Source organism: Triticum dicoccoides, chromosome 7A (assembly GCF_002162155.2).
Source record: "Triticum dicoccoides isolate Atlit2015 ecotype Zavitan chromosome 7A, WEW_v2.0, whole genome shotgun sequence".
Taxonomy (NCBI): Eukaryota; Viridiplantae; Streptophyta; class Magnoliopsida; order Poales; family Poaceae; genus Triticum; species Triticum dicoccoides.
The window spans coordinates 335763857-335773480 of record NC_041392.1 but is presented as its reverse complement, the minus strand read 5'-3'; the positions used below and the strand labels follow the sequence as shown (position 1 = coordinate 335773480).

General features: G+C 43.7%; 2 long non-coding RNA genes and 1 pseudogene across 2 annotated transcripts in view; all 3 read right to left on the bottom strand.

The window, feature by feature from the left end:
* Nucleotides 1-298, bottom strand: part of LOC119333780 — a 2248-nt gene extending 1950 nt beyond the window's left edge. Inside the window, exon 1 of the long non-coding RNA XR_005161230.1 lies at nt 50-298. This is a non-coding gene — a long non-coding RNA (uncharacterized LOC119333780). The remainder of the gene's footprint in view (nt 1-49) is intronic.
* A 1863-nt stretch (nt 299-2161) lies between these two features.
* LOC119329434 lies at nt 2162-5252 on the bottom strand. The gene is made up of 6 exons (XR_005159530.1): nt 4421-5252; nt 3975-4321; nt 3852-3895; nt 3673-3773; nt 3098-3171; nt 2162-2520 (listed from the first exon to the last, which is right to left on the bottom strand). It is a non-coding gene; the product is annotated as an uncharacterized LOC119329434 (long non-coding RNA).
* Nucleotides 5253-6429: 1177 nt separating this feature from the next.
* LOC119333488 lies at nt 6430-9120 on the bottom strand (annotated as a pseudogene).
* Nucleotides 9121-9624: the final 504 nt, after the last annotated feature.

The window sequence follows — 9624 nt, the reverse complement described above, 5'->3', positions numbered from 1 at the left end:
ACACACAACACAACCAAGAGCCATCAGGTGGAAGAGCTTGGATTGGCACCTCTCGTGGCAGTTCTCCATGGCTGCCGGCCCTGCTCGCCGGACCCCGAGGTAGGAGACGCGCGGGTGGACAGCCGAGCGAGACATGGGCGCGCGCTGGCGGTGCGTTCGGATTCAGGAGTATGTGGTCTACGACGCTACGGGAGCTCGGGGCGTTCCGGCGACAGGCGACCGTGCGGCTGAAATTGGGGATCGTCGGTGGGAGGTGGGGTTTGGGATTGCCGAGGGCATCGAAGAAAACGGAACGATACGTTTGACTTACGGATAGCGATACCGGGGACTACGGGTTGAATTTTAAAGAGGCCAGGGGCTTTTTCCAAAAAGTGCGCGACAGTGAATCCTATAAAATCAATTCGTGCTTTATTATTAAAAAAATACTAGCAAAAGAGCCCGTGCGTTGCAACGGGTATAAAGTAAATTTCAAAGTCCACCCGATATTGAGGAATTTATCTGTCGTGGTGAAATACTGAGTTATATCTCTCAATCCGTTAAATTCTTCATTGTCTTAATGTGAATTCATATTTTATACTTGCCCACTTCAAAGATAAGATGGCCGTTTAGAAACATCATACAATATATATAGCCTCTGTGAGGTTCCGTTTGATTTTAAGAGTCCCACCACACACAACATATATAGCCTCTTCCTTCCTTATTAATTTAGTCCATATATTAGCCTCTCCCTTTTCTTTCTTATTTTTGTCATCATTTCTTTGATTTCCTTCCTTATTAGTATAAGCCCACAAGTTTGCCTCTCTATTTTTCTTCCTTGTCCCGTCCACGTCTCGTTTAATTTCCTTCCTTTTTAGTATAGGCCACAAATTAGCCTCTCTCTCTCTCTTTTCCTTTCTTATTTCTGCCAACGCCCCGTTTGATTCATGAGACGGCTTTATGATACTGAGGGAATTTAAAGACGTATATAAATTGGTTAGATATGGTCTAAAATAGCGAGGTGGGACTAAGTTGACATCTGTATCAACGTTAATAGGAGCACACAACAGGATCTAGGTGGTTTGCTGTGTTATAATGTAATCAACAGGAGGTCTTGAGATCGATTGTATTGACCAGCAATTATTTTTGCCTTATACTGTAAGGGCGCAAGAAACCTTAGCTGAGCCACGATTTGTGAGCCAATAATTCTCCTTGGATTATTACATGTATTTAACTTAATGCTAACACAAATTGATGGTAAGTACTTTAGATGGTACACACGTGCAACATTTATCGGTAGGGCTCAAGTTCGATCCCCAACATAAAATTCTTTATTTTTTTACGTCATGGCCTAGGCGAGATATTAAGAAAAATATCAAAATCATGAAAAAAAACGGGCAGGAAGAAATGTATTATGACTTGTGACGGTGAACCCGACAAAGTCAATCCGTGCTTTATTATTAATTAGGGAGAGATTAATTACTAGTAAACATGCCCGTGCGTTGTAACGGGAGAAAATATATATCATATGCCCAACCTAATAAATATGGCTCGAGGATCCCTCCCTCGGCACACGTATGTCCATGTCATCACTTATCCTCCTTCCCGCCCTCGTTGACGGTGCCCACGGTACCGAACGTGATCAATCCCTACACAATGTGCTTGGTCGCCACATGACACATTTTACCGTTATCGACACCCAGTGTCCTAGGCTCAAATCTTCGTTCTCTCCTTAGTTTGGCTTCTCCTTCCTCCTCCTGTTGACGTTAACAAAACCAAATTCCAAATCAATCGTCCACGCTATTTGACCTTTCTCAAGGCATCCGACCAATTGGCAACGCAACACACTTCTCAAGGCATCCGACCGATTGGCAACGCAACACACTTCTCAAGGCATCCGACCGATTGGCAACGCAACACACTTCTCAAGGCATCCGACCGATTGGTAACGAAGCACAAGCGCTCAACCGCTCATATTTTTCAGTGAAAGAGACTTCATGGTTTAACAGATCCGAGATGTCTTGAACAAGAGCATAAAACAAGCTAAGCATATGTTCTTACCAACACCAAACAGAGGATATAATTTATAGCTACCAAGATGTATATTCGCAATTATACAGAAATTTTAAAAAACTGTTGTTGACAGGTGGTTCAGTTATTCGAGTGTCTTCCCATTAGCCTAGTATAAGGAAACGCAAGTATCATCCATGATTGATGAATTATAGCTACCAAGATGTATATTCACAATTATACAGAAAAACTTACAAACTGTTGTTGCAGATATAACACCGCCGTTACAATAAAAAAAGATTACAGGTGATTCAGTTATTCGAGTATTTGCCCATTAGCCTAGTAAGAATACACCAAGTATCATCCGTGATTGATCACTGGGACATCCTTTGTGCTTCATAAGGCTAACGCAGGCATACAAATGGATAAAAACCAATATTGTATTTTCTTTCCGTCCAAAATAAGACTCCCTAGTAGTAATAGGTAGCTGCCGACACCCCAAGCCGAAGAACAAGAGAGCAGAATGTATGTTCCCTAACACCACATCACAAAAAGGAATTAACTCGAAATAGATCAAGCAAAACTGAACTAATCACAACATCCCACTGCGACAGAAATTAAACACACTTCTCTGAACATCATCATAAAAAAATTGATTGGTAAGTGGAGAGAGGTATCCTTGACATGTGATGTTACTGGAACCAACTCATCAGTCTGCAAACTACCATCTGTTCGAATCCTACAGAAGCAATCTACATTTGCAGATACAATGCTGGAGTATAGATTGTTAGGACTTCACCTGTTTTTGGTATAAAAAAAATAGGTATCTTGGGACACAGCAAGCTGAAATTATCCGATGTATAAATAGTCAATTAGGATCTAAGGCATATTACATTTTTTATGAGGTTCATAGAAAAGCATCTATCTAGAATACAAGTCCGAATAATTATGTAGTCATGAGCAAAAGCTGGGGCGAACAAAGAACCTAATATATGCTAATTAAATTCGATAAATATATATATCCATACTAATAACCTTTTCATACAGAATTAGGAAATTGTCCTACTGAATGATGAAAAAAATTGGAAGACAATATGTTGTTCATATGCACCTGATTTCTCCATCAAGTCATGTCTTCCATTCCTATTGGCCGTCAGCTTGAAGCTCTCTTGTAGTACCGATTCCCTGCGCCACAAACCAATATAAACGACGATCACCACAGGGAACTGATAGTGCTATGGTAGCCAGCGACTCATTTGTGATCAAGGCCGGAGTGTTATGGAGTCTTGCATAAAGAACAACATAAAGATTTGGGCTTAGGGTAGGATATAAAACTTATAAAGCTTTACATGTTTTGCCTTTTCCCCATCAAATTGGCAATAATAGTACTTAACGATATAGGCCAAAAGATTGATTAAATATGTGTGTAGTTGCTATTTTTATCCTAACAATGGCCAATCGCTTTACAGGAGGGTAGTAGAGATGCCGCTGTATTAGGAAAAACAATATGACAAATAGAATTCGAAATTGCCAACCTGTAAAGAGAGATGTGTATTTTAAGTTTTACAAACTTTCCAGATTTCTCAAGATGATTTTTAATATTGTGTATAATCTATCTTTGGTAGATCTGCAGTAAGCTTTTCAAATTGTCGCCCATGCAAAAATTAAGCTAGATGTATGACATACCTGAGTTATATAGGTTTTGTTTACATCACGTACATGTACCCCGTGTACACGACCCGCCTATATTTCAACTCCAATGTATGTGCTTTAATGATCGGATAATCCTGATCCGAAAAAACACATTAATAACTCAAAATGAATTATGGATTTACTACATACTTTTAAAGATAGAAATACCATACCTCATGTATATGAGGTCAACCACAAGCAGCTGACTCAGATAATCCTGATCCCAAAAAAACACACGAATAACTCAAAATGAATTGCGGATTTGTTACATACTTTTAAGGATAGAAATACCATACCTCATGTATATGAGATCAACCACAAGGACGCTGACTCCAGCAAAGACACTTGCTCCAAATCAAGAAAAGGAAATCATAAATTATGATAAGTTTCTCTCTTATTAATCAAGCAACCGTAGCACACCAGTCCCAACTCCCAAGTACTGTTCCAGTTTCTCTCTGATTAATCAAGCAACCCTGATCTCTCTGAAAGATCCTAATCAACCAGCACACTAGTCCACTGATAAATCAAGCAGTCCCGATCTCTCTGAAAAATCCTCAATTTACATGTTCTCCTTCCTTCCCAGCCATGGCCAAGACTATACTCCTCCTTTCATTGAAGGGACTTTCTCAGCCATGCCATTTATCTACAATCAGAAAAATCAAGGTAAACAATACAGATCTATTTTCTTCAAAAGATAGTATAACATGGAACAATCAGATGGACAGAAAGATGCAGTACTCACAGCAAAGATAAAGCTCATGAACATTGGCTCTGACAAACACACAAACACCTTGTGTGCAAAAAACAATAGAGAACATCCACAAGATATAACCAGCTAAATCATTAGTTGAGGTGGAGGGCAGTGCAGAGGGGACGACGAGGTCGCCTACGAGTGCAAAGACGACCGGCTGGCGAGCGCGAGCCCTCCAGGGCGGCGCATAGCGAGGAGCTCGGGGGCACGGATGAGAAGAGGAGCTGAGGTGGAGCGGTGGTGCAGGGTGCTGCGATCTGGCGTCGGTTGGCGACTGGCGCGACACCGGGTCGAGCGTCGCGCAGGGTATGTCGGTTGGATGCAGAGGTGGTCGGGGTAGGTCTTGGCACGGCTGGGCCTTGTGCTCGCTGCGCTGGAGGCGCGTCTCCCTCGAGCACAGGAACAGGAGGCAGGCGACGAGCTACAGGAGCTCCATGCTGGAGGTCATCGCAGGTTGGGCGGCCCCGGATCGGGTAGAGGAGGTGGAGGGCGCGCAGATCCCGTAGGGAGGCGCCGGATCTGGCCAGTGGAGGTCACGTGGCGGCGTTCGAACCTCGAGCTCGAGGACTGGGCATCCATGGCCCTGGCACTGATCTCCTGGAGACAAGGAGATAAAAGGAGATTAGAGAGAGAGGGGAAAGAGAGAAGGCAGGGGAGCGGCGGCGTGACCTGGGTGGTCGCCGGCGACGGCGCCGGTCGCCGGACGACGCGCGAGGGAGGCAGAGGAGGAGGCGCACGGGAGGAGGAGCTCAGGGTCGGGCGCTGGTGGTGGCGGCGTACCGGCGGCGACAGCACTCGGGCCTGGGCGGGCCGGATTTCTCACTTTAACCGCAGATTGAATTTCGAATACCGCAGGGACTCTTTTTCAAAAGCGACGCGACGGTGAACCCGATAGATTCAATCCGTGCTTTATTATTAGAAAGAAATTAATTATTAATTACTAGCACAAAAGCCCGTGCGTTGCAACGGGAGAAAGAAAACTCTCTCTAACCCAATAAGGCTTCTTTCGTCCATGTCTTGTATTTTTAACATGACATCTATGTCAACATGATAGCCCGCCCGTGTTGCCACTTATCCTTCAGTAAGTTCTTACAACGATGCTTGTGTTGTTTACCTGATCAAAGCATGTTGGAACACAATCAATTCCAACATGATGAGGTCAACCACCACATGACACACTTTTCATTGAAAAGGTTAAGGAAATGTTTATAACTTCAAATAATAATCGCGTCAAGCTAGATATGAGGGCCGCCCTCTGTGAGCTAGTCCTGCACCTAGTCTGTACACCGATCTACTTATGCATCAAGTCCATATAACGCCCCGATACTCCAGCTCACTTTTGACTTGTAATGTTGTGGACTTGTTTTCTGGAGGGAGGGTGAGTCATGCGCGTGTCCCCACATGCCTCTTTAGTGTTTGGCTATGTAGCAAACGCCAAAATTTTCCTTAATTTCCAATAATACAATTGGAGATATGTTCGCCACAAATAGTACACAAATGTTCATCTAGAACATCCCATTCGACTATACTACAATGATCTAATGCATCTTAGCTAAAAATATATTATCAAAATCTACGTAAAAATAATTGACCAACACAAAGGTAAGAAACTTCTCAACAAATAAAAAGTGATAGTGCACGTGTAGACTCTTTTGACCATAAAAGAACAGATATATTGATGGTGGCCTTATTCTTGGAGCATTTCTTCAATTACTTGGGAAACCAAACTTACATAGTGTCAGGAATTCCATTTGAATTTCTACATACTTTCTCCACATAGCCTTGTGCTGGTTGAAAGCAAAAAAACTCTATAGTGATTACATAGAGTAAGCACATAGAAAATGATAGTCATCCACACTCCCCAAAGTAAGCAGTCAGTTAGCATAAATTGCTAGTCATTGATCATAATTTCAATAATATAGTCACCATAAGTGAGAACAATATTCTTCCGCGATAACAACACAAACTCAATTGCAACTGAATCAGAGCCGAGGCAACACACAACACTTGCCAGATCAAATAATTTCATGGTGATGTTGTTTAGAGCGAGTGTTTTTCAGTGGAATAAAAGAGTCATCTGGAGCGAAATTTTGGGATGCCTGCACACTGTACTATTTTAGGATGACATAGTAGATAAGTCATAATACAAGTAGAAGTGGCAACTGACAAGAAAACATACTTAAGTACTTAAATGCATAAATAATGTCAATGACTCACCAATTAAAGTACCGATCAAGCTGTTTTAAGGGTGCTCTAGTATTCTTGTGTATACCACAGCTAGATGACTCCATGCTTGAAGTGATTCTTCATTCTTGATGTACTCATCCCACAAAGTATTGGAACCATAATCTGTTTCAACATATGCTAAACCCCGATTAAACAGTTTGTGGGAAAAAACAGTGGGTTTAGTTGCTGATGAAAGAATGAAACAATCAATCCCTAGAAAAAGAAACATTAGATAGTTCCAGGAACACTAAATGAATGATGGCTTGTACGGTCAAATAGTGAAAGCTACATTTGCAACGAAGGAGGATTGTATTTTTCTTGAAAGATCTAGACTTCAGTATTTTGTATAGCATAAACATGTGATCTCCAAATTGGCCACTTAGTTAATGCGCTAAATGACTAATATTGGCTATATGAAAATACTTATACTCCCTCTATCCAGGTTTATAGGGCATGAGCGGATATTTTAAGAACTCGACAATTTGACTAACGAAACATATGTATATACCAGCAAAAGCATATCACTGGATTTGTATTCGAATGAAGTTTCTAGACATACTTTCGGTGGCATATAGCATGTTGAGGACCTAAAAGCCTGTGCAAGCCCTACAAACCCAGATGAAGGGAGTATAGATTATAGCTGCTACAAAAGGAAAAAGGTCAAACAGATTATGTACTTCATGGAGGGAGATTAGTCATTACAACTAACAGACATGCACGGAGTCTAAGAACACACTGCCTAAGCCAAAATTTGAATATATGCAACATCTCCATGGCCTACACTATCACAACGAATGCGAAAATACAGTGCTATATTATAAAGCATTTCATCAAGCATTCATGTTCAGGTACTAAGTATTGTAAAATCACTTCTCGTCATGTATTCCTGTATATATATACAACCTAAAATGCATTAGTTAACAAAAGTCAAGACATAAAAAGAAGTTAAAAACTTCATCAGAATAGTTTGGGTATTCAATTGCTACCTTCTGATGACATCTGGGTCATTGTATGTTGAGATCGCAAACTGACAATAATTACACCATATGTCCACTGAATAAGTAACTGCAAGAACTGCCCATTCATACACCTCAAAAACTTTATTGACACCATCTAGACGGCCTTCATGATCTGCATATTTCTTCCAATAGCCAAAGCACAGAGGGAACTCCGCACGGAATGCATCATACACTTTCCGTATTTTTAATATCTCGCTCTGACCAGGAATACACAAAAATCTGCCATTAGCATAAATTTGTTTATCATTAAAAATCCATTTTATTTTATTAACCAAACAAAACAAATTTATATCTAGTGTTGTCCATTAAAACACGAATAAGGACAGATTGACAAGACTACAGTAGGACAATGATGAAACTACTACAGGGAACAAGGCCCATGAAGTCAAAAAGAAAATATACTGGGATCCTACAAGACAGAGAAATGTAGAAAGAAAATGTGCTAAACAAAAACAAGGGAGCGAGTGACCATCCATGCATAACAAAGATTGGCATAACTTTGTGGTCCACAAGATACAGATCGATTGCATATGACCACTGGAATATGTAACACATGTGGGCACAAAAAGAGGATAAGCTGCTGAAAATTATGACACATCCATACAACAAGTTGCAAAAAGGAGAACAATGCACTGTATGGTAAGGCAACAATTTCAATTTCACCTCAGCAATCCTCTCCGTCTCTTCAATAAGTGCGGTCCAAGCATCAACGTCTAAGCAATCCAAGGTGAGAACATCCCATAACCTAGCCTCTTCCACTGAAAGCAACAACCTATTAGCAACAAAGTAGCAGGCAGGCAACGAAACCAGATAGAGAAGGCTTCTGCCTCAGCAACATTACCATCCTCATACAACTGCTAGGGGACCATGGGATCGGCCATCTCGACGGCGCCGACGCCGTCCTCCGTGGCCCCCGCGGCCTGGTAGCCCGCTGCCTCGCCGAAGGTCCCGTACGCGGATCCGCTGGCTGTCTGCGCCCTGTCGTAAGGGGCGCCCCCCGGGAGATGCGGGGGTGGCAGTGGGAGAACCTCGACCGGGTCGTTGCCCAGACCCGCCTCCACGGCGTCCAAGGGCGACGATGGGGGAGCCTGGACGGGTCGCTGCCCAGACCTGCCCCCATGTCAACTTCTGCGTGGCCGTCGGGGTTCTCCATCCCCGCGCGCCCACGAGCAATGGTTCGGGCTGGTGTGGTGGAGGCCGGAGTGGGCGGCGGCATTGACCCGCCGGTCCTCGGCATCCAGCAAGGCACAGTACGCCGTCCCGGCATGGCGGCGGAGCGGCAGGGGAGGAGGCGCGTGGTGGCTCGGGAAACGGCCGGGGAAGAATACCGGCCGCGCGGGCGCGCGAGGTGGTTGCGCCGGCGCCGGTGTCGTAGGCATCGAGGAGGAGGTCGCTGCCCAGACCTGCCCCCACGTCAGCTTCTGCGTGGCCGTCGGGGTTCTCCATACCCGCGCGCCCATGAGCAATGGTTCGGGCTGGTGTGGTGGAGGCCAGAGTGGGCGGCGGGGTTGCGGCGGCGCCGGTGTCGTAGGCATCGAGGAGGAGAGCCCGTGCTGCTGTATTTCTTTTTAAAGAACTGCTTCCTCCGTGACCGTGAGTCATCCTAGCCCACGAACGAAACGTGAAGTCCGGATCGGACACATATTTTTCGCGGAAAGGGCCAGGCGGGACGAAGGCCCAACCGTTCAATGCACGAAGAAACACACGTGGCTATCAACAGAAGGACGTGCGGACCCCAAATTAGTACCACCTTGTTTATATTACGATTTCGGCTTTACAAATCGTAAAATCGTATTATGACATGAGAAGAAAGCGTATTGTGACGGTGAACCCATAGAGTCAAGCTGTGCTTTATTATTAGGGATAGATTATTATTATTATTATCAGGGAAAGATTACTAGTAAATGTGTTAGGCGTACATGCAATTTGTGTGCCTGTTGCACGGGATCC